The sequence below is a fragment of the Marmota marmota genome, unplaced genomic scaffold (assembly GCF_001458135.2).
Source record: "Marmota marmota marmota unplaced genomic scaffold, marMar, whole genome shotgun sequence".
Lineage (NCBI taxonomy): Eukaryota > Metazoa > Chordata > Mammalia > Rodentia > Sciuridae > Marmota > Marmota marmota.
Window position 1 is genome coordinate 3,911,096 of NW_026000164.1, and position 16,525 is coordinate 3,927,620.

General features: G+C 41.4%; 1 protein-coding gene across 1 annotated transcript in view; it reads left to right on the top strand.

The window, feature by feature from the left end:
- The first annotated feature begins 13,111 nt into the window (after positions 1 to 13,111).
- The window catches only part of Znf777 (zinc finger protein 777), a 29,511-nt gene continuing 26,097 nt past the window's right edge, over positions 13,112 to 16,525 (top strand). The window contains exon 1 of the mRNA XM_015493722.2: positions 13,112 to 13,259. The gene's annotated coding sequence lies outside the window, so the exon portion shown is untranslated. The remainder of the gene's footprint in view (positions 13,260 to 16,525) is intronic.

The window sequence follows — 16,525 nt, forward strand, 5'->3', positions numbered from 1 at the left end:
GCAGTTTGGTGGGTTCCATTCTTAGACCTGTGTCTTTGTTGCTAACAGACAGCCAAGGGGCTGTCTGTCCACTTCCTCAGCACCCTCCTTGTGCGCTTAGTCACCTTGAGCCCCCAAGAGGTAATTATCTTTGAGAACTAGGAATGGGAGGTCCCCGAGAAATTTGATTCCTTGGAGATAAACTGGCATTGGAAGGACAATCAAATCACACTGCATCAGAAAATAAACATGGCTTATGCAATTTAGTTTAATTTGACGTTATACATGCAAATAGGAAGTCTAGGAGGAAAGATGCAGAATATCAAAGAAGTGGATGTTGGCTATTTTGTCCTCATCTTTTCTTGGCTGGGTGGGAGGCAAAGGACAAGTAGTGCCTATGGTATAATCGTAGTCTCAGAATAAAGTCCCTCTAAGTGGCATTTAACTTAGGCTCCTACTGACCAGACTTGTCTTGTCTCCTGTCTTTGGTCTTTTTCATTTTGGTCATAGTTTTTTGTTTTGTTTGTATAGTGGTAGTCGGACAGCATGCCTTTATTGTTTAGTTTTTATGTGGTGCTAAGGATTGAACCCAGTGTTTCACACATGCCAGGCAAGCTACAGCCTCAGCCCCATAGTTGTGTTGTTGTTTTTTTTTTTTTTTTTAAGAAAATGAAATGCAAAATTTTCTTTCATTTTTGTGCAAGAGTCAGATGCAAACATGATGGCCCTTCCAGCCATGGTGGAGTGGGGTTATACCAACCAGACCCCTCTCCTGGCACAACTCCCTTGTTGGACATGCCCTGTGTTTGGGTCGGCTGGGGCTTGCCCTCCAAGTCACCCTTGCTCCTCACACCCTCACCACTCTCCAGGTGCAGGAATCAATGTCATGCCCGGAAGCCCAGGTCTTGGTTCCCAAATGGAATCCTCAGTCTTGGGTTTGGGTTCACCTCACCACGTCAAAACTTCAGACATCCAGGAGGAGGTGGGAGATCAGGCCGTGCCAGGAGGGACTGTACTGCCCCACCACGGGGACCGCCAGCCCAGAGCATAGCCATTCTTCCTGGGTCCATCCGCCCCTGCAGTTAAACTGCCACACTTAGTGGATTAAACTCACCCAAATATGTCTTGTGGTTCCAGAGGTCAGAAGTCCAACTGAGTCTTTTGGAGCTAAAAATAGGTGTCAGTAAAGCTGTATTCCTGCTAGAGTCTCCATGGGAGAATCTGCGCCCTCATGTTTTCCAACTTTTCAAAGCCACCTACATCCCTTAGCTCATGGCCCCTTCCTCCAAAGGGAACCACAACAACTTCTGCTTGCCTTGCCACATCCCCTTTTTCTGACTTTGCCTCCCTCTCATAAAGACCTTTTGATTACATTGATCCTGCCAAAATAATCTCTCCCTCTCAAGATCCTAGTTTTTCTTGGGGGAGAGGGGGATGCTAAGCAAACACTGAGCCACATCCCTGGCCTAACAACCACATCTGCAAACTCCATTCTGCTATGTGAGGTAACATATTCACAGGCTCTGGGGATTCAGTGACATCTGTGGGGACTCCCAGTCATTTCTTGTCTCAGCAACCCTCTGTTACCTATCAAAAGATACTTATCTGCTGCCTGCCTTCTCTTAACATCTATCTCTACCTTCAGTTTTTTACAATTTTGTTCTCTTATTCTTGATGCCTCCAAAGATGGCCCCATCCCTTCCCATTCTTCCCATTGTTAGGTGACAGCACTTCATCATTGTCACATTCACAGATGGATTGGAGACAAGACGGGTCAAGCCACACTCCACCCCTTTCAATAGCATCAAGATCTCTAAAGATCGCCCTGGCCACTTTCAGCTATGATTCTTCTCCATCCTCCATTGGACATTCTTCCACATCACTGAAGGTTTGCGGGAGGCTTTGGATCCTCAAGTCTATTGCTCCATCCCCTTGATCCCCCAATTCATTTTTTCACACTGCCACAGGGTAACCTTTCTAACTTGGAAATCACATCACTATTGCTCTCTGATTTAAAGGCCTCCAAGAAATCTCTGTCACCTGCTGGTTAAGATCCAAACTTCAACACAGCACATCCAACCCCTCATAGGGGCTCCTTCCTGGTTCTTCCTTCCCAGTCTCCATGTGCATCTCACTCTACACAATTGCAACCACCAGCTCTCCCCTGGGCACCATGCTGTTCCCTGCCTTTGCATGTGCTGTTCCCACTGCAGACAATGTCCACCCTACCCTCAACCCTTACCCAACTGGCACAGTCCACTTCCCACAGGTCTTAGTTCAAAGCACCACCCAGCTCCCTTGATCTCTGCACATGAAACTGACACCTCCCCTGCTTTTCCCACTCCCCTGAGTCCTACTCAGACTCCAACTGTTGACTTGCCAGACCCTCCTTTACTTTGCATATGTCTGTAAAAGTAATCTGTTTAAAAATGAGGCATAGGGCTTAAAATTCATAAGGAGACCTTTATTCATTGGCAGATATATGGTAGAGTCCCTGATTTTGTTTTAATTGTCAAGTTTCTTTTAACCCAGAGTATTAAATGGTTTATACCTATTTACCAACATTGAAAGCACATTTTAGACATTAAGCATATACACTTAAATAATTTGTTTCATCATAAAAATTTTAGCCAAAGTCGGGCGCAGTGGTGAACGCCTGTAATCTCAGCAGCTCGAGAGGCTGAGACATAAGGATGGATGGCAAATTCAAAGCCAGCCTCAGCAATTTAGCGACGCACTAAGCAACTCAGTGAGACCCTGTCTCTAAATAAAATACAAAATAGGGTTGGAGATGTGGCTCAGTGGTTGAGTGCCCCTGAGTTCAATCCCAGTACCCCCCCAACTCAAACACTCAAACACTCCTGATACAAACATCTGTAAATTATGGATAGGATTAACTAAGCAAATTAAATACAAAAGTAAAAAGAAACAAAGGGAAAACCTATGTGCCCAAAATGAAGACAAACTGTAGGCCCACGTTGTAAATATATGTCACTACTGTGCCCAGCTGGGGTGGGGTAAGAAGGGCATACAGGCCATGGGCACTCAGATAAAGCCCTGGAAGTCCTCTTGGTCAGCAAATGCAGGTTCAGAAGCACACATCCCAATGCCAAAAAGAAAATTTGAAGTTGGGTCCTCCGGGAAGCAGATGCTGAGACAGTCTGAAATGCAAATGTGTCGGGAATGATGCTGTGGAAGATAACAAGAGGAGGAAGCAGGATCGCAGGCCAAATCTCCAGCCACAATATCTGTGAATGGAAAGAGGCAAGGAAGCAGCCACCTGGCAAAGCTGCAGCCACCAGACGAAACTCTAGGGCAAATACTGCCCATGGGCGGGGGGTTCCTATGTTGGGCAGCAATGACCAAGCCTTGGGCCTCTAGCCACTCAGTCCTTGGCTGGCGCTGCACAAAAAGAGCATGAAAACTGAAGCATTTCCCAGACTGTGGCCACCTGCACTCTGCAGCCAAATAGCCAATGCCTGGATTAAGATCCAATCGGTGTGACTGCACAGCTGCCACAGATGACAAAAGCCTGCCTGTCTGAGATTGGGCACCAGGCACTGGGCACTGGCCGTGGTGGGGGCCATATCTTCCTTGAGAACTCAAGGCCACAGCTAGTACCTCAGGTTTGGGTTCAAATTTACATTATCCACAGGGCTGATCAATTGGCATAAAAATTATATAAGAAGCCAATAATAGCACTTGAGGTTTCCGGCTGAAGCAAACTCAAAACCAGGAGGAACCATCCCACAATCCAGACCACAAGCCCCGCTCCACACAAACTCACAATCACACACCACACAACCTCAGGAAACAACCCACCATTAATGAAAAGACAAATGCAGGATTACAAATCCAAGAACTCAAACTCATGTAAAGCTACTCCCAAAGAGAACAGACGGAACATGAATATGTTTATACTGTTAAATCTAACAGGAGGCATGAAGTGGTAGAAGCAACATGGAAAAAGCATAGTTAGTTGAAATGACCAAACCTTAAGAAAAGTCAAGATACTGTGAAAAAGAGAGTGCCATTTGAAAAAGAACCAGTGAAGTTCCCAGAAATAAAAGGAAAGTCTCCAGGTGCAGTGGCACATGCCTATAATCTGAGCAGCTCGGGAGGCTGAGGCAGGAGGATCAAGAATTCAAAACCAGCCTCAGCAACTTAGTGAGACCCTATCTCTAAATAAAATGTTTTTTAAAAGGGCTGGGGATGTGTCTCAGTGGTACAGTGCCCCTGGGTTCAATTCCCAGTACCAAAAAAAATTTAAAAAAGGGAGTAACATTACGAAAAAAAAAGGGTTAAAAAAAAAAACTTACTGGCCTGGTTAAACAACATAACCAGATACAGTTGAAAAATAATTATGGCTGTCCATTGGTATCCACTGGGAAGCCCAACGAACCCCCATACCAAACCCTCAGATGATTAAGTGCCTTATATAAAACAGCACAGTATTTACATACAAATTGTGCACATCCTGTGTACTTGAAATTGTCTTGATTGCTTATAATGTATAATACAAAGTAAATACTATACAAATAGTTGTTATGGTATATTTTTAAAGGAACAATGACAAGGAAAACAGTTTGTATATATTCAGTACAGATGCAATTTTCTTCAAATATTTTATATCCAAATCCACAAATACAGAGGTCTGATTGTAATTAAATCAAAGATACATGAAAAAAGTACCCAGAATGAAGTACAGAGAACGAAAACAATGGGTGGGAACCTGATATGTTATAATCATAGACCAGGAACACTTACCATAAGTCTATCAAATCAGATGTTCTTAACTAGAAAGTGATTAGGAAATTAGGAGAAAAGAAATGTTTTTAAAAGAATGACTAACAAGGGCTGGAGATATGGCTCAAGTGGTAGCTCGCTCACCTGGCATGCGTGCGGCCTGGGTTGGATCCTCAGCACCACATACAAAATAAAGATGTTGTGTCTGCCGAAAACTAAAAAGAATAAATAATAAAATTCTCCCTCTCTCTCTCTCTCTGGAAAAAAAAAAAAAAGAATGACTAACAAGTTTCAAGAATGGATAAAAGGGGCTGGGGATGTGGCTCAAGCGGTAGCGCGCTCACCTGGCATGCGTGCGGCCCGGGTTCGATCCTCAGCACCACATACAAACAAAGATGTTGTGCCCGCCGATAACTAAAAAATAAATATTAAAAATTAAAAAAAAAAAAGTTAAAAAAAATGGATAAAAGATATAAATCCTCAAACTCAAAATGCAAATATCCTGAATAAGATAAATAAAAGTAAATCTACACATAAAAAATATGTGAAACTATAGTACACCAAAAACAAAGAGGAAATCCTAAAAGCAGCTAGAGAAAATGATAAACAGACATCAGAAGAAAAGTATTAGGTTAAAAATAGACTCTGCTGTGATAAAAACAGACATCAGATGACAATGGACAAATGCCTATGAAGGAGTAAGGGAAAATAACTGTCAACCTAGATTTTATACCCTGATCAACTATCATGCAACAACAAAATGAAACTAGGATGTTTTCAGAAAATGAAAACTCAGAATGCACCATTCATAGACACTCATTGGAAAAAAAAAAACTGAGGATTATCCTTTGGGGAAAAGGATAAACCTTAACACGCACTTGATTTATAAAACAATAATAAAGATAAATTTAACTAATAGAAAACACAAAAATAAAATACTAAGCAACCATAATCCACAGGAGGATAGAGTATGATTTCAATAAAAGCATTCTATAGTCCTTGTGATTTCAAGGAGAAGAACAGAGAGGTCAATTTCACTTAGACTTTGCAAGTCAAATGTGTATGTTTAAGATGCTCATTAACATCACTAAATAGAAGTAGAATGGCTCCTGGCAGAGATAGAAAAGATGAATAAAGAAAGCTTACAGGCTGGGGTTGTGGCTCAGCAATGGAGCACTTACCTAGCACGGGTGAGGCCCTGGGTATGATCCTCAGATCCCACGTACCACATAAAAATAGATGAATGAAATAAAGGTATTGTGACCAACTACAACTAAAGAAATGTTTAAAAAAAAAAAAAAAAGCCTTAATCTAATGAAAGGGAGCAGAGGAAAGAAGCAAAGAAAGAAAAACAAAATAACATGATATCTATCCAAACATATCTATATTCGCTATAAATACAAAGAAATGTGAAGCTTTCTGGTTGAATAACAAATTGTCAGATTATAAGACGAAACAAAAATTCACCTCTGTGCTTTTGAGTTTTAGGAGGTTTAATTCATTGGTGCATAAACACGAAATCATTTTCCTTTCTTCAGTGACTGTCCTACAATTGTGTTAACCCTTCCTGTCTCACTAGCTATTCAGCACCATAATGACATCCTGTTGAAATTCTAATATATTTCATCAATGTCTACTATCAGAAAAGTCTTACTGCAGTCTCATTGCTAATTATTGCAGTCTCATTGCTAATTATAACAACATTCAGAGCCGCATGTCCCTGTCTCCAATTCAAGCTGCATCTGTCCAGCTGTGAGCAGCTGGGTGGAGCCAGCAGGAGCCTACTCCTCAAGCCCTACCCTCTTCCCTCACTTCTTTCACTCCAGTTAAGTCCCTTACAGGCTTGCTTCTGGTTTCAGGTTTATAAAGGAGGCAGAGGACACGCTCACATCTGTTGATACAGGACCTCCATTCAGCTTGGCTCCACCTGAGATTATGGACACCTGCTAGTACAGTGTATCCAGCTGGAATTGACACAGAGTCAAAATGCAAATGTCCTGAATCCAAGAGAGGTAGCTGGAAATTTCTGCCCCTCACCCTTTCTGGAGAAGGCATCTGTCCTGTGGCCACGTGGGAAGCCTCAGAGCTCTACCTTCCCTCCAACCTCTGCTGCTCTGCAAGAAGGCTAGGTAGTCATTCTGCTGCACCACCAGGAGTTGAGAACTGAAATGGGGTGGGGACAGCCACGACTTCTCCCCACTTGGCGACTTCTCCCTACTTGGCAGGGCTACTCCTCAGAAATCTCTTCCCATCAATTTTCTATGGCCTGAGGGAGACCCACCAAGGGCCCTCTGCTTCTCCCCTGTACTAGAGAGACCATAAAGGACCTCAGGCTGTCTCTTGGGCTCCATAAAATCAGACCAAGTCTTCCCTATACATGTGATGGGACAGGGACAGTGGTTGGCCCTCCTGAGGTGGTGCCTCTTGATGAGTCTGTCCCAACTCCTCCTGGCCACATGAAATTAAAATGTGGGGTGCCTCACCTTTTTTGTCCTCAGTCTTGATTCCCAAATAAGGAGGAAAAATTCTTGTTATCCTGTCATGTGCTGTTATAAGAGATAGAGCTAAAAACTAAGGATACAAAATACTTCACAGTTAGTAACGGGATGGTGCGGGTGCCGGGTGGAGCAGCAAACCCGCAACACTAGCCAAAAGAAAGGTAGAGCACTAATGACTGGACAAGCAGGCTCTAATGCCAAAACACCACCCAGTTAAAAGGGTCATCTTTTTGAGAAAGAGAAAATATTATAAGTATCTAATAGCACGACCTCGAAAAAAATAAAACTGGCTGAATTAAGAGGGGGGAAAAATGAAAAGAGGAAGATTTTCACATATCTCTTACTAATTGATCAAACTACCAGAAATTAGTAAGGATATAAAAAATTTGAAGGAGACACATTTAACTAGTATTATCCAAATCAATTTTATGTTGTTTTCAAGTATTTACAAAAACTGGCTGTGAAGCAAATCAGAACAAATTCCAAATAACCCATTTTATTCAGACTACCTTTTAAAATCACAATGTGATAAAATTAGAACTAAATAATAAAATGACACACGAAATACAAAATGTTTTATTTACTTTTGGTACTAGGGATTGAACTCAGGGGCACTTAATCAATGAACCACATCTTTTTTATTTTTATATTGAGACAGGTCTCACTATGTTGCTAAGGCTGGCCTCAAACTTGTGATCCTCCCTTCTTAGCCTCCCAAATTGCTGGAATTATAGGTGTATGCCACTACACCTGGCTATACAAAATGTTTTTTAAAAGAAAATGATCATTTAATGAAGAAAATATAAACCAACACTGTTTTTTGAGGCAAACCCTACTATGATAAGTTCATAACAAAAAATTCCAGCCAATTACAGAATGTTTATCTAGCATTAATGTGTAAATATGCAGTTGATAATCTTGAGAGGGAAAATACACCAAGAGTATACACAACCATAGAAGTAAATTCATATTAAACATAGCACTCTATGAAATGAAACCCTGAGCAGTAGAGAAAAACCAAGCTGCTAAAAGTCGGGACACATGGCTGAGTCTCAAACACTATGTGCAGGCCAGAAGACGTCACCCAGAGGGTGTCTGTGTACATCCATTTACAAGAAGGCAGAAGCAACCTACATGAAGAACACAGATTCACAGATGCACATGGACTCGCAGGTGAGGAAGGAACAGGAAGGAACTTTCTTGAGTGATGAAATGTTTTAGGTCTTGGTTGTCCATGCGGATTACAAAACTACATTTGCCAAAGCTAGATGACCTATAAATTTGAGATTGGTGCACTGAACTGCATATAAATAATACTTTGATTAAAATTTTGTGCAATACTCAACCAGGCACAGTGGCACACACCTGTAATCCCAGCGGCTTGGAGGATGAGGCAGGAAGATCGCAAGTTCAAAGCCAGCCTCAACAATTTAAAAAATTTGAAGGGCACTTAGCAATGCCCTTGAGTCCCGACTTTCAGCAGCTTGGTTTTCTCTATTGCTCAGGGTTTCATTTAATAGAGTGCTATGTTTAATATGAACTTACTTCTATGGCTGTATATACTCTTGGTAAATTTTCCCTCTCAAATTATCAACTGCATATTTACACATTAATGCTACACAAATATTCTGTAATTGAGTGGAATTTTTTGTTATGAATTTATCATAGTAGGGTTTGCCTCAAAAACAGTGTTGTTTTATATTTTATTCATTAAGTTATCATTCTCTTTCAAAAAACATTTTGTATAGTCAGGCGTGGTGGCATACACCTATCATCCCAGCAACTTGGGAGCTTAAGAAGGGAGGATCACAAGTTTGAGGCCAGCCATGGCAACTCAACAACTTAGCAAAAAAGGCAGGACATGTGGCTCATGGCTCAGTGGTTCAGCATCCCTCAGTTCAGTCACCAGTTCCTCACACGTGTGAGACACTGGGTTTGATGCGCAGCACTACATACAAAATACATAAATAGATAAAATAAAGGCATTGTGTCCATCTACAACTAAAAAATGTATATTTTTAAAAAACTGTGCAACAATTACTGTGAAAAATATTAAGACATGAGGGAAACTGGGAAAAGATATTTGTCATGTGTACAACCCACCATGTCTTGTGGAGATTATGACACATTTAGCAGTCCCCCTTTGTCCACAGGGGATGCACTCCAAGGCTCCCAGAGGAAGCCTGAAACCTCAAATAGTACTGAACCACACACAGTTGTGCCTCAGAACTCAAGGGGCTTTGGTTCCAGGACTTTGCTGTGATTCCAAAATCCAAGAATGTTCAAGCCCTTTCTAAGAAATGGAGTAGTGTTTGTGAAGAATCCAGGTACACCCTCCTGTAAACTTTAAATCATCTCTAGATTACTTGTAATACATAATACAATGTAAATACTATATGAACAGTTGTTGTACATTATTGTTTAGGTAATAATGATAAGGAAAAAAAGTCTGTACATGGTAGGTACAGATGCAATTTTTAAAGGACATTTCCTGAGATTAGTTGAATTTGTGGATACAGAACCATGCATACAATTATGTATACCCTATTTTCCTAATCATGCATACACAACTGTGATAAATTTTAATTTATAAATTAGGTATATTAAGATATTAACAACAATAATAAAATAAGCAATGATAACAACATATTTTAATAAAATTGCCAGCATCACTACTCCTGCACTTTGGGGTCATTACTAAATAAAATAAAGATTACCTGAACACTGCAATACCACAGTCGAGCTGATAGAGGGCTACTAAGTGCCTAAAGGGTGAGTAGTGTATACAGTGTGGATACACTGGACAAAGGGATGATTCAGGTCCTGCATGGGATGCATCTCATCACACTACCCAGAATGGTGTGCAATTTAACTTGGCAATTGTTTATTTCTGAAATTTTCCACTTAATATTTTCAGCCACAGTTCACCATAAGTAACTGAAACTACAGATGGTGGCAGGGACTACAGTTGGCCTCTGTATTTAAGGGTCCCACATCTGTGAATTCAACCACCCTAAGGCAAAATATTTGGGGGAAAACTTATGCTTGCAATGAACTTGTATAGACATTTTTTATTGTCTTATCCCCTAAATAATACTATGTAACTATTTATACGACATTCATATTGTTTTAGGATCATAAGTAATCTAGTATTGATTTAAAATATATAGCAAGATTGTATAGATTATATTCAAATATTATGCTATCTTATATAAGGGATTTAAATATCTGCAGATTTGGGGATCCTCCATGAGTCCTGGAACCAGTCTCCCATAAGATACCAAGGAACAATTGTATAAACCTACAATGTGTGCTAACAATAGCACAAAAGATGGTAAGGATGAACTATTGTGAGGTTATTGCACCAGATGTAAAGTAAGCTGTTAAAAATTAAGGATACATATATTGTAAAACTTAGGGCAGTCATTTAGAGATGTAAGTAATAAGTGAACTGTAACTTTAAAAAGTAGAATATTAACATAAAAATAGACTTACTCAAAAATAGCCTCAAAACTGGCCCCCTCAAAATGGAGAGAAAAGTATTATTAAACACTTGGAACCCACAGAAAATAACTAGCAAGGTGGTAGATTTAAGTGCAATCATATCTGTGGAGGAATAACTTCTAATGTTCTAGAACGGAGTAGGATAACTATGGTAGACAACCACAGTTAATTGAACATTTCAAAATAGCTAGTAGAGAGGAGTTTAAATGTTCCCAACACAAAGAAACAATCAAGATCTGATCAATATGCCAATTACCCTGATCTGATCATTACACATTGTCTACATATATAGAAATGTCACACTATACCCTACAAATATGCACAATTACTATGTGTCAATTAAAAACAAAAGTATATTTTAAAAAATAAATGAAATAATATCAACAATTATCTCCACCACGAGACCAGCATGCTGGTTTCATTAAAGAGGTTCGTAGCATAGAAGTTAACTAGTGAGATCGAAATAAACACACAGACTCAATTACCTTTTTCTATGACCAGGTCCCAGAGGGCTCTCCCCTCTGGCTCCTGCCTCAGCCACCTTGTGGAGCAGTGAGGCTTACTCAGGACTAGCAGGAGAGAGAGCGAGCTCGCCAGGGAGTAGCCTTTTATTGGGGAACAAGGAATTCAGGGGAAAATTCCATCCAATGAAGGTCGAGGGGGGCAGTATTCCAAGGTCAGGGTCAGTGATTGGTCTCAGGGTCAATGGTCAGTCACACCCCCACATGGACAGGCTCTTGCACCTGGAGAGGGTAGGGATTAGCTCCGACACAGTTTGGCCAGAACGCCTCACACACAATCAGGGAGGTGCCCAATCATGTGCGAGAATGGCTTCCCACAATTATCTTAAATGTTCAGTGATGGGATTAATATCCAGATTATACTGTTTACAAAACCTCTATAAACCAGTACGACAAAAGCCTTACAACAGAAAAAGGCAAAGGATGTGAAGAACAAATTCACAGAGGAAGAAAACTTAATGTCAGTAGCATAAATATGAAAATGTTCGATTTCTTTGATGGGGAAATACAACTATATATGCAAATTAAAATAATGAGTTATCAGGCTAGGGTTGTGGCTCAGCGGTAGAGCGCTTGTCTAGCACATGCAAAGCCCTGGATTCAATCCTTAGCCATATAAAAATAAATAAAATAAAATGAAGGTATTATGTCCAACTGCAACTAAAAAATAATATTTTAAAAATAAATAAATAATGAGTTACCGGTTCCTACTCCTTAAATTGGGAAATGATCTAAGTCCCTCATCACTAAGAGTTGGCAAGGACCAGAAAACAGATCATGTATTACTGTGGGAGCTACCTCCAGTGAGCCCTCTGGGAAGACTGGGAAAGCTGAAGGTGCTCCTGTCACCCAGTAATCCATGTCTAGGTCCCTCTCCTGGGGACATTTTCCAACCGGGCGGAGTGAGATGTGTGCAGAAGTTCCTGGCAGCAGGTTTGTCTTCCTTCCCCTCAGGGGAAACAGGAGTTTTAAGTACTCAGTGAAATACTATATAGTGGTTAAAATGAAAGAACCAGATAGGCTTGGTTAAACATGACTCTGTCTCAAAAACACAATGATCCACACACACAAAGAGCAAGTTGCAACAAGATATGGACTGAATAATATAATTCACCTAAAATCTTAAAATATCAAAACCAGTAGCATGCAACTGTGGATGCACACGTGACAGGAAATGCATAAAGCCACGGTGTGGTGGGAGCGGGTGGCCTTGCCTTATCAGTATCCATAACTTTCCGTTTTTAGAGACGCTCTGCTCTGAGCGGTGGCCTGGGGCCGTCTGCTCCCATGGCCCTCCAGGCCAGCTCCACGCCTGACCTCCCAGGGGTTCGTGAGGGAGGCACACGCTCTGCCCCTTCTTCCCTTGCACGTTCCAGTTGGGATTCACCCCTGGGAACCGGGCACCTGCTAATGCCCCCCTCCCTGCCCCATTTCACCCCCAGTCCCTGCCCCACTCGGCTCCCAATAAACGACGCTAAGTGAGCCTGTCCAGCAAGGCCAGGGAAGCTCTGCCACTCCTTTGGGGACCCTCTTGGCTAGAAAGCACTCACTGGAGGGACGGAAACGTCACTTGGGGTCACTCCCTCTCGGCCTCAGTTTCCTCCTGAGTGCCCCGTCTGGCCCCTTGCAGGCCGGCGCCCGAGGACTGGAGGAATTCGCTCCCCTCGTGTGGAAAACAACCCTCGGGCGCTTCACAAAAGCACCCACCCGCTCGCCACCCTGGGAACCGCAGCCCGCTGCCCTGGGACCCGGGCTGCAGCGCGCTGGTCACATGAACTCGGGGCTTTCTCTGGTGTGACGGCTTCCTCAGATCCCTTTGTGCGCGCAGGTTTTGAAAGGGAACGGCCCGGGTCCTGGGTGTGAGGGGAGCAGGAGCCGGCGGGAGGAAGGCTGTCGGAGCCAATCGACCCGCCTCCAGACCCCAGCACGTCGCCGGGGCTGCGCGCTCCGAATTCCGCCCCGCCGCGCGCCGCCCGCCTCGCCCGCGGGTGCCCGGCCGGGAGGACCCCAGGTGAGAGGCCCGGGGTCCCGGGGGGAGGCCCGGCGGCTCGGCCCGGGCTCCACGACGGGCTGGCCCGGCTCAGGGCGTGTCCGTCGCCGCCTGGCTGCTCGCTCGACACTGTTCGCTCCTACCGGCTGTAGATGGAGCTGTCTGGGTTCCGGCAGCCTCCGACGAGCCTCGGAGTGTTTCTCTTTAAACGGCCTGAGAGGGACATGCCTCCCAGGATGCAGTTTGTATCAACATGGCAGCTGCTGTGCAGCTCCCCTGCTGAAGAGNTTTGTGCAATACTCAACCAGGCACAGTGGCACACACCTGTAATCCCAGCGGCTTGGAGGATGAGGCAGGAAGATCGCAAGTTCAAAGCCAGCCTCAACAATTTAAAAAATTTGAAGGGCACTTAGCAATGCCCTTGAGTCCCGACTTTCAGCAGCTTGGTTTTCTCTATTGCTCAGGGTTTCATTTAATAGAGTGCTATGTTTAATATGAACTTACTTCTATGGCTGTATATACTCTTGGTAAATTTTCCCTCTCAAATTATCAACTGCATATTTACACATTAATGCTACACAAATATTCTGTAATTGAGTGGAATTTTTTGTTATGAATTTATCATAGTAGGGTTTGCCTCAAAAACAGTGTTGTTTTATATTTTATTCATTAAGTTATCATTCTCTTTCAAAAAACATTTTGTATAGTCAGGCGTGGTGGCATACACCTATCATCCCAGCAACTTGGGAGCTTAAGAAGGGAGGATCACAAGTTTGAGGCCAGCCATGGCAACTCAACAACTTAGCAAAAAAGGCAGGACATGTGGCTCATGGCTCAGTGGTTCAGCATCCCTCAGTTCAGTCACCAGTTCCTCACACGTGTGAGACACTGGGTTTGATGCGCAGCACTACATACAAAATACATAAATAGATAAAATAAAGGCATTGTGTCCATCTACAACTAAAAAATGTATATTTTTAAAAAACTGTGCAACAATTACTGTGAAAAATATTAAGACATGAGGGAAACTGGGAAAAGATATTTGTCATGTGTACAACCCACCATGTCTTGTGGAGATTATGACACATTTAGCAGTCCCCCTTTGTCCACAGGGGATGCACTCCAAGGCTCCCAGAGGAAGCCTGAAACCTCAAATAGTACTGAACCACACACAGTTGTGCCTCAGAACTCAAGGGGCTTTGGTTCCAGGACTTTGCTGTGATTCCAAAATCCAAGAATGTTCAAGCCCTTTCTAAGAAATGGAGTAGTGTTTGTGAAGAATCCAGGTACACCCTCCTGTAAACTTTAAATCATCTCTAGATTACTTGTAATACATAATACAATGTAAATACTATATGAACAGTTGTTGTACATTATTGTTTAGGTAATAATGATAAGGAAAAAAAGTCTGTACATGGTAGGTACAGATGCAATTTTTAAAGGACATTTCCTGAGATTAGTTGAATTTGTGGATACAGAACCATGCATACAATTATGTATACCCTATTTTCCTAATCATGCATACACAACTGTGATAAATTTTAATTTATAAATTAGGTATATTAAGATATTAACAACAATAATAAAATAAGCAATGATAACAACATATTTTAATAAAATTGCCAGCATCACTACTCCTGCACTTTGGGGTCATTACTAAATAAAATAAAGATTACCTGAACACTGCAATACCACAGTCGAGCTGATAGAGGGCTACTAAGTGCCTAAAGGGTGAGTAGTGTATACAGTGTGGATACACTGGACAAAGGGATGATTCAGGTCCTGCATGGGATGCATCTCATCACACTACCCAGAATGGTGTGCAATTTAACTTGGCAATTGTTTATTTCTGAAATTTTCCACTTAATATTTTCAGCCACAGTTCACCATAAGTAACTGAAACTACAGATGGTGGCAGGGACTACAGTTGGCCTCTGTATTTAAGGGTCCCACATCTGTGAATTCAACCACCCTAAGGCAAAATATTTGGGGGAAAACTTATGCTTGCAATGAACTTGTATAGACATTTTTTATTGTCTTATCCCCTAAATAATACTATGTAACTATTTATACGACATTCATATTGTTTTAGGATCATAAGTAATCTAGTATTGATTTAAAATATATAGCAAGATTGTATAGATTATATTCAAATATTATGCTATCTTATATAAGGGATTTAAATATCTGCAGATTTGGGGATCCTCCATGAGTCCTGGAACCAGTCTCCCATAAGATACCAAGGAACAATTGTATAAACCTACAATGTGTGCTAACAATAGCACAAAAGATGGTAAGGATGAACTATTGTGAGGTTATTGCACCAGATGTAAAGTAAGCTGTTAAAAATTAAGGATACATATATTGTAAAACTTAGGGCAGTCATTTAGAGATGTAAGTAATAAGTGAACTGTAACTTTAAAAAGTAGAATATTAACATAAAAATAGACTTACTCAAAAATAGCCTCAAAACTGGCCCCCTCAAAATGGAGAGAAAAGTATTATTAAACACTTGGAACCCACAGAAAATAACTAGCAAGGTGGTAGATTTAAGTGCAATCATATCTGTGGAGGAATAACTTCTAATGTTCTAGAACGGAGTAGGATAACTATGGTAGACAACCACAGTTAATTGAACATTTCAAAATAGCTAGTAGAGAGGAGTTTAAATGTTCCCAACACAAAGAAACAATCAAGATCTGATCAATATGCCAATTACCCTGATCAACTATCATGCAACAACAAAATGAAACTAGGATGTTTTCAGAAAATGAAAACTCAGAATGCACCATTCATAGACACTCATTGGAAAAAAAAAAACTGAGGATTATCCTTTGGGGAAAAGGATAAACCTTAACACGCACTTGATTTATAAAACAATAATAAAGATAAATTTAACTAATAGAAAACACAAAAATAAAATACTAAGCAACCATAATCCACAGGAGGATAGAGTATGATTTCAATAAAAGCATTCTATAGTCCTTGTGATTTCAAGGAGAAGAACAGAGAGGTCAATTTCACTTAGACTTTGCAAGTCAAATGTGTATGTTTAAGATGCTCATTAACATCACTAAATAGAAGTAGAATGGCTCCTGGCAGAGATAGAAAAGATGAATAAAGAAAGCTTACAGGCTGGGGTTGTGGCTCAGCAATGGAGCACTTACCTAGCACGGGTGAGGCCCTGGGTATGATCCTCAGATCCCACGTACCACATAAAAATAGATGAATGAAATAAAGGTATTGTGACCAACTACAACTAAAGAAATGTTTAAAAAAAAAAAAAA